At 42.4% G+C, this 14,575-nt stretch overlaps 1 protein-coding gene across 2 annotated transcripts in view; it reads left to right on the forward strand.

The window, feature by feature from the left end:
- Positions 1 to 14,575, forward strand: part of luzp1 (leucine zipper protein 1) — a 43,161-nt gene that overhangs the window by 4,068 nt on the left and 24,518 nt on the right. Inside the window, exons 1-2 of one of the 2 annotated variants that reach the window (XM_075448763.1) lie at positions 4,746 to 4,862; positions 11,145 to 11,202. The gene's annotated coding sequence lies outside the window, so the exon portion shown is untranslated. Of the gene's footprint in view, positions 1 to 4,745; positions 4,863 to 11,144; positions 11,203 to 14,575 lie in introns of those variants that run through there. The other variant, XM_075448762.1, reaches the window with a different exon arrangement.

The raw sequence follows: 14,575 nt of genomic DNA on the forward strand, positions 1-14,575 counted from the left end.
AACGGATTCTTTTCGTAGACACTCTCCTGCGTGCGTGCACGTGTGAATGAGATCCCATCAGTTCTACCCCAAACTGCTGTTACTTCTTAAAGTCTTTGTAAGGTCTTGTGTTGCAGCTTAATGTTAACTTTTTTTTGTTTGAGGTCACAGTTGTACTGAGGCAAATATTCTTGATAACACGACAAAAGCCTTTCACTTGCTTCCCCTTTAAATTAACAGGACAGTCTCTTGTAGTAGACATATTTCATATTGTATCATATGAACTAACTCTGCCTGGATGTGGTTTATTTTATTAATCCTTTCAGGCCGAGTATGCTGCAGTGTCTCGTATACTGCGACCTGTGTTACCGAGCCCCATTGCAAGACCGAGTAACTGTATTCCATTTAAACAGATTCCAAGCTGACATCTCTGGTATTTACTGACCTGTAAAAGGTTTTATTGAGTTACTGGGTGGCTATCAAACGTGTCACATGAGCCGATGGTTATGAATCGGGGATTGTTTTTGCCGAATTGGGCTGTTGTCAAATGATCAGCCGTGCACACTTGCAGCAAACATAAGGTTGATCTAATGCGAGTGTTCGAGTGCTTTGATGATGCCGAAAGGCATCCTGTTTTGTCGTTGAAACTTTGACGGCAACGTCGCTCTCTGGCATTTCTACGTCCTTGTTTGGAGGAATCCTCCCTGCTCCATGCAGAGCTGTGTGGTGGTGCTTGTAAATAATGTAGTTACCTCAGGCAGCCTTACTGTACTCACTGAGCTGTTTGCTAGAAAGGTGGAGATTTCATCAGGATAATCTTGATAACAAATGCAATGCCGAGCATCTTGTATGACAAGTCAGAAAAGTGATACAGCTGTAGAACCTACCAGATGAAGACGGTCTGATTATCTTCAGGTTATAACAGACAGACTTTCAAGCATATCTCAAGAAACAGAATTTACAAACGTACGCCTCTAAAACATAGAGGTTTATCAAAATTACAGAATGAAACAAAGGAGAAAAAGATAATCTGAGCACGATATTCCAATCTGTTCTAGGGCTGAGTTCAAAGATGCTGCACCAGAATGTAATTTATCATTGGTGGATCAAGCTGAGAGATGATCCTAATCTGTTTGACTTTTTTCCAACCATGCGCACAAGTTTTGTAGTTCTCTAATCTACGGCAAAGCTGATTGTGGATCAGTTTAGTTTAGTCTTCAGACTTTACAGCAAACGTTTTCTCACGTTAGTCCCCTCTTGCCTGTCTCTTTCCAGCTCTTTCCAAACAATAACATTATTCCTAGTGAGCGTGACCTCAAACCAAAGGTGCTTACACTCTGGATTATCTGTGATCATTTTATGTGTTGTAGTTAATACAGATGAGTTGTAGCTTCTTCCTTCTGTCAAGTGGTCTGTTTTCTCTCACACTTTATTTTTTAAACACTCCTGCCAAGAATGTGTTTGTGGTTGTTAGACGTATCCTGATAGCTGCAGGTGATAAGTCCTCTAATGTTTAATCGGTGTCTTGGCCAGGAACTGCCGCCTCACATGGCTGGAGTTTGGACCACATTGACTTTGTAACGCGGGTCGCTGTGCCTCTGTGTTTGTGTTGTGCACGCTGCAGACGGAAGGGTTTTGTCTTGTTTTTGGGTTGTTTGTCCAACTTGTTCCTGTGTGAGATTTAGGTTTCTGTTGGACTTTTCAGCCTCCAGCAAGTTGTTTCACAGAAAGTCCCCCGTGCGCCTGTTTTGCTCCTACAGGCTTGTCCAAAAAAAAAAAAAAATGGCTACCATGTCGACCCTGGAAGAAAAGGGAAAAGAAGTGCAAAGGAAACAGACCTCTAAAGCATGTAGGAGGCACAGCATGGCTGTGGGAAGAAAGGGAGGAAGGGAGCGAGGCGTTTTTAACGGGGCAGAGCGAAAGTTAAGACATTACTTGTGAATTCCTTAGGCACACTTTTATTTTTTTAGGTGTTCTGTTCATTAACTGGCCAATATTTCCCCTCTCATTGTGATTATTATCTTGTCTTATTCACTTTCTCCTTCTGAAAAGAAGACCCCCCCCTCTCTCTCTTTCTCTTTTCCTGTCACCCCCCCTCCACCCGTGTCCGCCTGGTCCAGGAGTATTTTTGGAAGTTAATGAAAAGAGAAATCTGAACTGCTTACCCTTAAAAGGCATGTCTGGGTCAGATGAGTGGAAACTTGTGTTATTAATGTCCTTAACATTTTCTATGTGAGTGGGTCATCTGTGATTATAAGTATGGTGCTGCGCGGAGCGCTGGAATTCTGCGGGTTGGGGGACTTGGAGGGAAGGAGGGTGGGCTAGGAAACAGGCCTACATCTTCAGGAAGAGAGGAGGGGGGGTCACGGGCATATTTGCAATATTTCAGGAGCCGTTCCAGTTTGGTTCAAGATGTATTCTTCCTCCAGAGAGATGTTGATCCGGGGAGGGGAAGAAAGGTGAACACCACGCTCTACTTCCTATCAGTCTCGTGATGCCTCCATGTACTTCAAACATGTGATAGAAAGTTATGAAAACACCACCTCATGCCACTGCCATGCGGACACACAGATGTGTAACCCCACCAGCAAGTCTATAACTTCAATAACATCCATAAAAGGCTACAAGTTGAACCAAAGTCCTTCACGCAGCAGCGGGGTTTGTATGGCTTGGGCACCGTCACTACAATTTAATAAGTGTTTATGTGCTTACATACTGTTACGTGTCTTTCAACCTCTCTCCCGTGGCTTTACAGTGACCGCTACTCTCCCCTAGAGCTTGTGATCATTTAGTCTGTTATTTGCAGTCAGATGGCTGCTGACTGACGTGACGGGGGCTGGCAGATCATTGCTGCGGTGATGCCAGTTCAGCGCTCAGCAGAGGTCCGGTTCACTGTGAGGTCACGGATGAAAGTGTACAGCTATATTTACCAGCTAAACTTTTATTCAGCGTCATTCTCAGTTGCTGGAACTGTATACTTCGTCGCGTCTTAAAAACTCTTATTCACACAAGCTGAGAAACTGTCCCCACGCTTACGCTGCCGTGCAAGGGGAAGCCCGTGGAGGCGGCACATCGGTGGCGACTGCTTCGATGTGCCTGATGTTTCTTGTGTTTTGATCACAGTCGGGAAATGTGAATAAGGGAACCACTTCTAAAGGGGCAGAAAAAACCCCCACAGAAAAGGTGTAAATGAGATGAGAAAAAACCTGAATTTCCCCCCTGCTGAAAAATATTAATGAACAATAAGTCAATAAGCTCAGTCCAAAGACGTAGTAGGAAGCAACTTTTATCCGAATTATAAAAACTAAGAATCTGAGGAAATGGAAGATGGACAACCAGTGTCAACAACTATTAAAGTGGCACCCAGACATTAATTTTCCTGTCCTGTGTGCCTGGAGGCGTGGGTGTTTGTTCATTTGATCAAGCGTTACTTGAGCCGTGTGGCGTTGGATTCTCACAGGCACTTCCTTCGCAGTCTGTCTGGTGACACACAAGGTGTTTTAGCTCTTACTGTACAAGGGATTTCCACAGTCTCACACTCTCACACACTTCAGTCTGACCTGCTCAGAACCTCTAGTCTACAGAGCGGCTCTCAAAATAAAATTCCTCCTGCAGATTATTTTTCTTGTGATCAGAAAATATACATGTTCTCAGAGAGAGGAATGTTGGGACGCCATGGTAACCTAGCTGTTCCCCTTCTTCTGTTTCTCTTGTCCTTGGCTATTATGTCCTCTTTTTTTCCTCGTTTCACATTCAAACATGATGTCTCGTGTATGTTTTTTTTTTTTTTTTTTTTTTGGGTTTCGTTTTAAATTCGAAACATCTTGTTACGAGTTCGATGTGTAAAGTAAAGTAAGTTTTTAAAAAACTTTTTATACATCTCCTTGTTTTGCTATAAGATGATTCTGGTATTGTTCTTTGTTAAAACCTAATTGAAAACTAAACTGGTAAGCTGTTTCCCTTCCTTCAGGGGCATTCTTCCTCCTTCTCAACCAGCTGTCCATATATTAGCAAGTCTGGGTTTTTGGAGCGTCATCATTGTGGTGCCGGTGCATGTGGACCCCAACTGCTGAGCTATTTTCAAACTCTTTCTCCTTCTTTCTGGCCCTTTACCCTCTCGCCTTTGGCTTTTTATTTTATTTTTGGAGACGCTCTCTGCACTACTGACTTTGTTAAGGGCATCTGGGGGCTGGGTTTCCTGGTTTTCCCCTCCATGCCAACGTTGCTTTTGGAGCGCCCTCTCACTCTGGCTGTTCTGACCAGGGGAAGCGAAGCAGCACAATGCTGCTATGGTGAGGGCCATAAAAATAGACTCCGTAAAGTGCAGCTTTTACTTGCAGAGTCTTGAAACCATCTCGTGTCCGAGTTTTATGCAGTGAGTGGGAGAAAAGAATCATTTTTGGCTGAGCAGAGATTCGACTTAAAATTGTGTGTGGACATTTGTTGTCCCTCATGTTGAATAGTAGATAATGTACAGAAAACAAGAGAAGTCCCAAAATGGAACCAAGAGAAAGAGCACTCTTAAACGTTTGATTGCCCAAGTTCCCTATTAATAATTATCTTTAATAGGTAAATAATTAATTGGTGCACAAGATAGCTCCTTAATACAAATTCATAATGCTTCATCTTGTAAATACTTAACAAATTAATTGAATGCCAAAGTTTTTGAGCTAATGTTTTCAGGACAGTGGCTGCGTTTGAAATTGCCCGAGTCATATCTTAGCACCTTTCCACACGTCCTTATACTAGGTCTAAAGCGGCAACGGGCGACCCAGGACGTGCACGAGTCATCAGCTCTCCTCTGGCTTACCCTTCGTCGGCCTTCTCTCACCCTATCGCCACATATGGGAACACCAGGAAAACATTAATGAATGACTCAAGGCGTGAGTAATTCTCCAGAGTAATTCATTTTTGTGTAATTAACCTTGTATTGCTGGTCAGTGCGTGCTCATCACAGGTTACGAGACTGTTTTTTGTGAACTGGTGAAATGTTGATTTGTGAGGTTTGTGTGCTATGCTTGTATTTGCAGACGCACTCAGACAGGGGAGCCTCACAGGAATCCCGTAACACTCCCAAGTCAATAAGTGGCTCATTTGTGCACTCTGGAACATTGTGGAATACCAGGCATATTTTCTGATCCAGCCCTTAGCCGTCTCCCCGTCTTTCTCCGTGTCTGGGTTTATTTGTGAAGCTTAGCCAATCTGACTAACCCCTTCCCCCTCGGCCCTCATCCTTTTTCCTTCATTATTTTGCTGAATACTTAAATATTGCAATGTAGACACAAAGATTATGCTTTCATTAAGACTAACTTATAGTGAGAGGGGTCACTTTGTAAGTCTGGGATGTTTAGGTCTCTTTGTGGAGAGGCACACATTTTATTTATTTATATATATATATATTTACATATATATAATTTTTTTGCCACATGTAGTGGTTTGTTTTGACTGCCTGCTCAAACAAAGGTAAGAAAAAGTTTGATGCCTGTGGCAAAGACTTGATTCTTGCCCACCCACCTGGACAAACTTGTAGTCTTCCTCTCCTTTTTTTTTTTCTCCCTCCAGTCAAACGTTTCTTTTCTTTTTTTCTTTCCAAACCACTTCAAATTGTTCCCGTCCCTGCATATCTCATATAGTCTCTCTCTCCCCTTACTGCCTCCCTTTCTAAGGTGTGGACTGCACCAAAGAATGTGGTTAAATTGGGGTTTTTATCTCTCCTGCCAGCCATCTGCATCTGTACTCCCAGCCATGCCAAGCATTTGAGGCACAATTGCCCTTAAAAGGAAACAATAGCAGCCCATCAATTCTGCTCAGTCAGTCAAGGAACGACTCAATCCTGCATTGGGAGGGTCCAGCCTGCACACACAACACAAGGAAGTGTTTGGTAGCTGAGCTGAGTCACAGTGCGACTATTTCTTGTTGTTTTATAAAGTAGCGTGTATGCGATCTGTACGGGGTCAAATACATGATTTTAGAGCTATCGGGGTTATGGATCCATCAATGGCTAAAAGTGACACCACACATTCCCAAAAACCCACAGCGTCCCCGGTGTAGATGGGTTGGTTTTCATATATTTCACTGAACATTTTTAAACTAGAACAGAAATTGTAATGTCACTGACATCAGCCTATGTTCTTGAGACTTATGTGTCAAGGTAATGGTACTATAACTGCTATGTGGCTGCCCGCAACTATTTCACCTATGATGCTGTGCTTAAAAGTGTCAAGATTTCCTCATTTTGCAGTAATGATGGTTGGTTTGTTGATTTGGCACGACAGCGCACGAGGTGAATCAGAATGTCTGTAAAACAGTTTAGCTTTCCTTTGTCTTTCGATGAGAACATTTCATTCAAACCTCAGTTTTGGTGAAAAAAAAGATCATTAGAGGCAAAAAAAAAGAAAGAAAATTTGTTCTGTTCATGGACCGTCCACATAACGAGCCCTTTTCACACTGCAGCTGCACTGTATTGGTGCAAAATATGTCCTCGTCCTCGGCTGTACCTTACACACAAAGATTAATTGGGCTCTGTGATAATCTCTGGTGCTGGCTCTGAGAAACATCAGTTTAAACCTCCATTATGACTGGACCATACAAATACAATGGACATGGACAACCAGTGAAGCCACATCAGCCCAGTGTTGAACATGCAGTGTTAAAAGGTCTTTGGTCTAATGTTGGGCTATTTTCAACCTGTCAGATTAACTGATTTGAGTTGAACCAGTTGGTAAAGTCAGGTCAAATCTTTTTCACTAAGAATAGCCTTCAGTGTTGTTCTTTACTCCCATTTCATTAAAGAAATGCTCTCCAGTTCTGGTATAACTGATGCTATAAGCACCTATGCTAACCGCTTTGTGGGGGCTGCCATTGTTGACTGTTGGCACACTTGTAACCCACCCAAACCTGCTTGCTGGGGACGCTGATCAGACCCACTGTGCTTCAATCCCAAACCAGCAAACAAAGCCAACAAGTTGTTCTGTGACATAACTATCTGTCATGTTATTGATGTTGGAGAATGAATGATAGCCTGAAATAGTCTTGTCGTTTCAGGGCGCAGTAGCGCAAAGGCCTCAGCTGTTTGTGCAGCGGGGAGGGCTGCTAGTCATTAGTTATTAGGGCTGGTTTTGCAGGTTCGCTGTGAAGTTTAAGAGGTGAATGGTTTTCTGTCTGACAGCTCATCAGCGTGTAGACAAAATCCTTACCCCACCTTGCTGCGCTGTTGGAATGCAAGTAGCAGTAGGAGGAATGCTGTTTTCGAAGTCTTCTGTGGCAGCAAATGAAAAATCAGCCACTTGTTATGTTCTTCACTGGTCATCCCTCCTCCTTTCTTTCATTAGCCCCATCTAGTCTGCTTCTTTCTTCATCTCTGTTTCCTATCTCTCCCCATCTTTCCCCACAAAGTTTATCTGTGCGGTCTCTCAGCCTCTCTGTCTCTTTCCCTTATCCTTCTCTCTTGCGAGGCATCCTGTTCACTGTGTTTGATTTGGGCATTCCTTTCCCCCTTAGCAGACAAAACAACCCCAGACCTCTCTGAACTGCAACCCCCAGTGCGCGCACATGTATACGCACACATACGTACACACACACACACGCTCGCTCTCTCTCTCTCCCCTGCTAATCACACACAGGAAATGGGCTCCCATGCAAACGAGGCCCGCCTGGCCACTGGAAGCCAGGATGGGGTTTCAGGCCTCGAAATGTTCTCCAGTGAAAGAAACTCAACACGAGCTCTCTCTCCTCTTCCTTTTGTTTCCTTGCTTTTTGCACAATGTGCTTCATTTGTTGGACAATTTGTTTCTTCCTGCACTCTTCTTAGATGTGTTCATCTCTTCTTGTAAACATTCCCATTCGGGCCAACTTGGTGCATTGGTCTTCACGTTGCATATAAGTGAAGCAATGTGTGTTGCAAGTTTGGCAGAGGACGATGACATTTTCCAAAGACCTACATTATCCGTAAGATTAGACTGTAAAGTGCTCAAAAACACACTCGCTTGTCAAAAGTTTTCCATGAAGTGTGTGATTCTCAAAAGTAAAGACGCCACAACAAAATGCTTATGTGGAATGAAAATGGGGAAGTGAGCCTCGGGAGTTTCTGGCTCCGTTTGACACGTCGCTGGTTGTAGAAATGATGTGGTGAATTACAGCAGTAACACACTGTCTGTACACGAATGTACATGCCAGGACACGAAGTGCTAACGACACTAAGATGGATACAGAAACAAATCTTTGTGAGATTGTTGCTTTATTTAACTCTTTCGGTGCCATTGACGTCTATAGACGTCAATTTAAAAAAAAAAAAAACGTTCACTGCCAAAGACGTCTATAGACGTCAATTGCGTTTTTTAACGGAGCGGGCTGGGGGACAATCTAGCGGAGTTCGTCACTAAATCTTAGGCTTGTAAACACTAAACAGAGAATATACTGGCAAAATTACCCGCTAGGTGGCAGCAGTGCCACTATGCACAAAAAAAAAGAGCTAGTTTTCTCCATTTTTTTGGGGGGGGGGGTCAAACAGCTGTTTTTGGTGAAACCAACCTATGTTCTACTGTCTATTACTAAAAGACTGAAAATGGTAGAAACAAACTTTTTTTTCCTGATCAAAGAAGAGAGTCTACTCTTTCTTTTGGTAATTTCGGTGTGTACATAGTCATAAGACACACTTTTCTGTGGGTCTTGGAAAATCAGTCAAAATACTGAAAAACACTTGGCAGTATGGGTGTCTCTGAACTGAAAATGGCTGGCAGCCAATGAGTTAAAGATGATTCTATCACTGAAGCAGATTGTACAGGAACAGCAGGCTGCCTCATTTTGTGCAATTCAGACCTAATTAATGGGTTTGTTGTGCAAAAACATGCCACACAAGCGCACGCACAGATCTGATTTGGTTCCTGAACCAAAACTGTAGTTTGTAACCATTTACAAATTATCGATTTTATTGAATCTGGAAGTTATATAAAAAAATAAAATTAAAAAAAGTTGCTCGTTTTTTTTTTTTTTTTTTTTTTTTTTTTTTTTTTTTTTTTTTCAATCAGTGTAAAAACCTGTGCTTTCACGTTAAATTCAGATTGGCTTCACCACAACAAAAACACCATTTTCTGCTGTTACTAAAAGCAGTTGTTCTCCACATTCATCGTGAGTTTGTCCTCAGTCGACAGCTTGTTGGGTTTCATGAGATGAGTGAATTGTGTGATCATTTTAAACGCTTGTTTACCCCATTACGGTTCATTTCCACTGAGAGTGGAATTTATTTCAGGGTTTCCAGAGAAAAAGAGGGATATAAACATAGTTCTTCCAAATAAACTTGGTGTATATCTTCAATGGAACTCTAATGATGGGCTACAGTTTTCATCTTGTCAAATTTCATGTTTTTAATTTAGATTTCAGTAACACCCCCCCCCCCCCCCCCCTGTTTTTGCATGATTTACTGTATTGAAATCAATCTGAATCCAAAATTGAACATAAAAAAAAGTGCAAACAGTTGCACTGAAATATGTGTAACTGCATAATGTTGAAAATGACTGGTGATGGAAAGTGGACCGCAGGTTACCTGAGCAGATGAGTGGACGCTCGGTGACCGATACGGACTCTGGGGGAGGTTTCAGTTTATTGTGCTGACTGAAATAATGATCTACCCCCAACCTGCTTTGCTGTGTGTGCATGTGTTAGGGATGAGAAGAAGACAGCTGTTTTCAGTTTTGTTTGGTTACGAGTTAGCCAAATGTCTGAATGAAATGCTGGAAGCCCCCCTCTTCCCCCTCCTTTCTCCTCCCCGCATGAACACACAACACAGACGGGACACAGACAAACATGGTCCCTGGTCACTTGGGTATTTTGACGTCTGGATTGTTCAGAATTCATAAAATGTTCTGTATTCTCCGTTTTTATTGGTCACACGTAACACAAGAAGGTTTTTTTTTTTTTTTTTCGATACTCGGCAGAATTATTCGCTCGGTTTAGTGCAGCTTGAAGAGATTGTCATGTAGCGTGAGAATGTTGGATGATTCAGCAAAAAAGCGTCTGTGGATGTTATGAGTCTAACGTGACGGAGCTGAGTGCAGCAGGACCGGCTCCTGTGCGTAGGAACAAACAGGGTGACACGGGGAGGGCCTGAGATTGGCAGGAGCAACTAAAAGACTGATGCTGCGTGTCCATCAGTCGGTACATGAACACTGTGTCTTTGAGTACATCACTTGTCACTCCCTCCTTCCTTAGTTAGCCTGGGTACAGTTTGTTTGCCAGGACCAGCAACCAGGAAGATGTTGTAAGCTGAAGGTTTTTGGTTTTTTTTGTTTGAGTTTCTTTAATCATTAATAAACGTAGGTGCTGCGTTGCAGAGTTTCTTTTTCCAGCTTCCTCTTCTCCTCGGAGTTGGACGTGGAACATTTAAGCATCACACTTAGGCTTGTTTGTCAGTCGTTTATGTTACAGTCATTCTCCATGCTCAGTTGTATACCTTAGTGTCTCGTTGCTGCTTACAGTTCACAGAAATGTTCCCTGTCTCTTACATTTCCCCCCCCCCCCATCTCTTCCTCATTTCTCTGCCTCCCTGGACTCCCCTCTCTTATCCTTTAAATTCAGTCCAGACTTCAGTCTTAAATCTGGATTCTCTGTGCTTAACCAAACATATGGAATGCTACTGTAGTGGAATGCTCCAAGTCTGGCTTCTTTTCTGTGTGTGTGTGTGTGTGTGTGTGTGTGTGTGTGTGTGTGTGTGTGTGTGTGTGTGTGTGTGTGTGTGTATTTGCACATGTTTTGAAGCTGATGAGAGCTTCTAGATGATGATGATTATGATAATGGTGTGTGTGTGTGTGTGTGTGTGTGTGTGTGTGTGTGTGTGTGTGTGTGTGTGTGTACTAGTGCCTCTCCAGAGAACTGAATAGAGCCTTCTGTTGTCATGGCCAAACATTGCTTGTCTGCTCATGCATGAGTCTATTGCAGAGGCTCTGAATGTGTCCCATATCTAAGCAGTTAGCTCATTCTTAGCCTGTTAGCTTGACTGTGAACAATGTCCCCTACAGTGAGTGCATTGTCAGTCCGCTGCAGCCTCTGGGCCTTGCCAACTGCTCAGCATGACAATGGTGAAAGATGCCATGAGTGTATGTCTTGATATTATGATGACCAGTGCTCCCCTTTTACTAACCACATGCCCTTTATTTGTGTTTTAACCACAGGATGGAGAGTTTTTGGAAAGGAGCCTAACCTGCTTAAAACAAAAAGATACATCTTAAAGTAAGTTCACCTTTCTGTGCTTATAATTGTTTCTAATTTATTCATTTTCTTCACATATTTAGTCTGTGGCTCATGAAAAGTCCAAAAAGTTCTCAGACCCTGGTTGGAATTTATTTATTTTTTTTTAAATTGAATAAATCAAGTTGCCTCTTGTTTGATAAAGAGGCCTTTGCATGAACAGATTTCTTTTTTTTTTTTTTTTTTTTTTTTTTCCTGTAGCAGTGGATTCACTTGTGCCTATATGCTTTACATTATACTCTTGTATTGAATTGTAGGTCTTTCCAATAGAGCTTTTGTAGTAATTTTACAAATTTAATGTAGTTGGTTGGTTATTACATGTTTTTTTTTGTATTCCCCTTTTACGCAAAAATTGTCACCTATGTTCATGATTTTTGTTCTCCATATCATCGTTATATCTACCAGCTATTTTGCTGCAGAACAATGCAGCAAAAACAAAGTGCTGCTTTTTAGAGATTGTTAAAACTTTTCACCTTATTTGCTAATGAAAAGACACAGAAATAATGGCATAAAACCAATTGCCTCCTAAGAGTTAACTCGTCTCCTTGTGTTTGTCACTCCCTCCAGTGTCTGCTGTCGAAAGACAAAAAGCAAACCCATGGGTTTAGAAAACTTCCCAAAGTATAGATGATTGTTCACGAAAGCTTTTCGTCATCCAGCTGCTCGTATTGATTCACACTATGATTTTTTTTTTTTTCTTTTTTATTATTCCTGTCACCTCTTCCTCTTCTTGTTCTTCTCATCCTCTGCCCTTGCCAAGTCTTTCCTCCCTTCCCCGCCGCCACCACCTCACGCTCTTCCTCCTGCGTGCCTCTTCCGCCCCTCCTCTGCTCTTTGTGTGTCTGCTTCCTTTCGGGGCACAAATGCCGGCGCCGCATTTCCTTCCCAGTAGCCTGAAGTCACACAGAAGTGACACACCTACGTGTATACTGTGAATATATTTCGACATACAGTATGGCTCAGTGCATGCATGTCTATAAAAGGCTACACTTCTAAATGGGAGCAGCTGCTACTGGTGAGCGTGTGAATGAGTGATATCGGGACATTTTGGTCAGCACAAACGATGTATGCATCACCGTTGCTGTCTCCTCGGTTGTCTGCTGTAACAGCTGTTCAAGGTCAATATCTGGCCACGGCGTGTCTTATGCTTCTTAACTGACCTGTATTTATATGCATTTATTATTCCTGATGCTAGTTAACATCCTGTTTGAGCTGAATTCAGCCGAAAAAGCCCAGAACCGATAAAAAAACAGCGAAACAGGAAATCTAGCTCTTCATTTGAACGTCATGCTTCCAAAGGCATGTCCCACTTGTACTGAAGCCTCTCTATCAGCAGTGTCTCATCACTTATGAACAAATGTATACGTTGTTAAAAGACAACATGTAAGCGCTTCAGCATCCTACAGGACCCTTCATCACTTTCCCTCACTTTCCCCGCTCCTGCAGCCACTGCTGCATTAATCCACTAAGGCCGCTACCTGTTCTGCATTCTGTGGAACTCCTCCCCTCTGTCCGTCACTGCTCGATTTGCATTATTACACACATTCTGCACTGCACAATTGTTCCGCCTAAGGTTTTTCTACTGCCGCCGCTCTCTCTCTCTCTCTCTCTCGCTTGCTCATCAGAGAGCCGCTGAGCTGTCCATTCAGCCGCAGCGGGCTGCTAATGCCAAGGCTCAGGGTGATGAAGCTCTGGCAAGCAAGTCCTGTGTGTCTGCGTGCCCTGTGTTAGGATGGGAATGCAGTGAATGAGGATGTCAAGCAGCCAGGCAGAAGGTGGAAGGGCTCTATGTTGAGAGCTATTGATGGGTTTGAATGAACTGACGGTGTTTATGGATTCGCCATTAGTGGGGGAGCTGCGCTATGCGAGAGGCCCAATTAATTATCAGCGGAGAGTTTGATGCTTCATCACCTCCTCTCTTAGGTTTAAGAGGAAAGGACGCATAAATGTAGCAAAAAAGCAGTGAGAAAGGGATGAAGGTCAGGGGAAGGAAACCGAAGGAATGCAGCAGCAGAAGTGGGGGGTTGGGGTGACATTTACAGGTCACATGACAGGGGATGAGACTGGTGGTAGAGAAACAGAGAAGGTGACGAAAGAAAGGAATGAGTAGTAAATAAGATGCTGTCGTCCTTGATCTTTTCAAGGTGAAATGGCAAAGAAATGAAAAAGCGATATAACTTCTGAACCTATAGTACAGTGATACTTTCTCTTTAACTATGAGAAGTAGTTGTTGTCTTTCACACTTAATCTACATTTCCTTTATATGCCTACTCATCCCACAGAGGTTGAGTACGTTTTAGAAAGTGTTTTGAACATAAATCTGGTAGATACTGCTCCTCCAACATCCATATTTTTGTAGTTTTGCAGTTAAAGCAATGGTAGAAATGGTCACGTCTGGCGAAAGTCAAGATCTGAACTCAAGGCATCAACAGGTTATTGCTTTTTAGTTTTAGGATTCAGAGAAATATTTACCATCCCAGCTTGCGCGTCTGATATCTCTCATATCACAATTTTAAGGCCCCTCAAGAAACAAAATGGCGTCTAGCGACAAATATAGGGGCTCTTTGGACTAAGGGTTGACAGCTCTGCCCATCAGAGCAAAGAACAAACCTCCACTGCTTTTACTTTGTTCAGTGAGTGGCGTGCAGAGCAGGACCAGTGAATTAGCTGTTACTCACGTTGTTGCGTGGAGTTTTTCTTGTCACCCAGATTGAGGCGGCATGCTTTGTGGCAGAAAATAATGCCTTTCTTTTGCTTAATTTTCATTGAGTGGAACACTTTACATATTAATATTGACAAAAATATTGCAGTCATTCCAGCTTATGTCCAATGATCTCTAGTGCTCAGGACATCCTTTAATGTTCACACTTTGTTTGCAGTTGAAGGATTTAGTGTCCAGGTCTAAAGTTCGTCAGTTTTTTTTTTTTATTTTGCTGTGTTATATGTCACAGGTGAATGTGAATCATCTTTTGAAATTTTGAGGTTATCCCACATCATGGTATCAGGTTGCTCGACAGCATAGTTGTTATGAGCCAGTCACATGTCATGCAATGCCACTGGTATGATCTCATACCAGTGGCATTGCAGGTAACATTGGAAAAGAGCTGTGTCATGATAAGTTGAGTGTCTTGAGATGACTAATTTGATGTTGATTCCCTAATGAAGGATTTGGTTTATTATCTTATGTTATGGTAATATTGTGCCCAGTATGTTGATGATAATGGAAAGGAAACAAAGCAGTGGAATGCTGAATTATTAACAGTGGATTTAGTTTTTTTTTCTTTTTCTTTTTGAGGTAGATTTGATGAGACTGTAAAGTATTCTGGCCATTTATTTTATGTAACTGTGGGAAAAC

This window comes from Odontesthes bonariensis, chromosome 17 (assembly GCF_027942865.1).
Source record: "Odontesthes bonariensis isolate fOdoBon6 chromosome 17, fOdoBon6.hap1, whole genome shotgun sequence".
Classification (NCBI taxonomy): Eukaryota; Metazoa; Chordata; class Actinopteri; order Atheriniformes; family Atherinopsidae; genus Odontesthes; species Odontesthes bonariensis.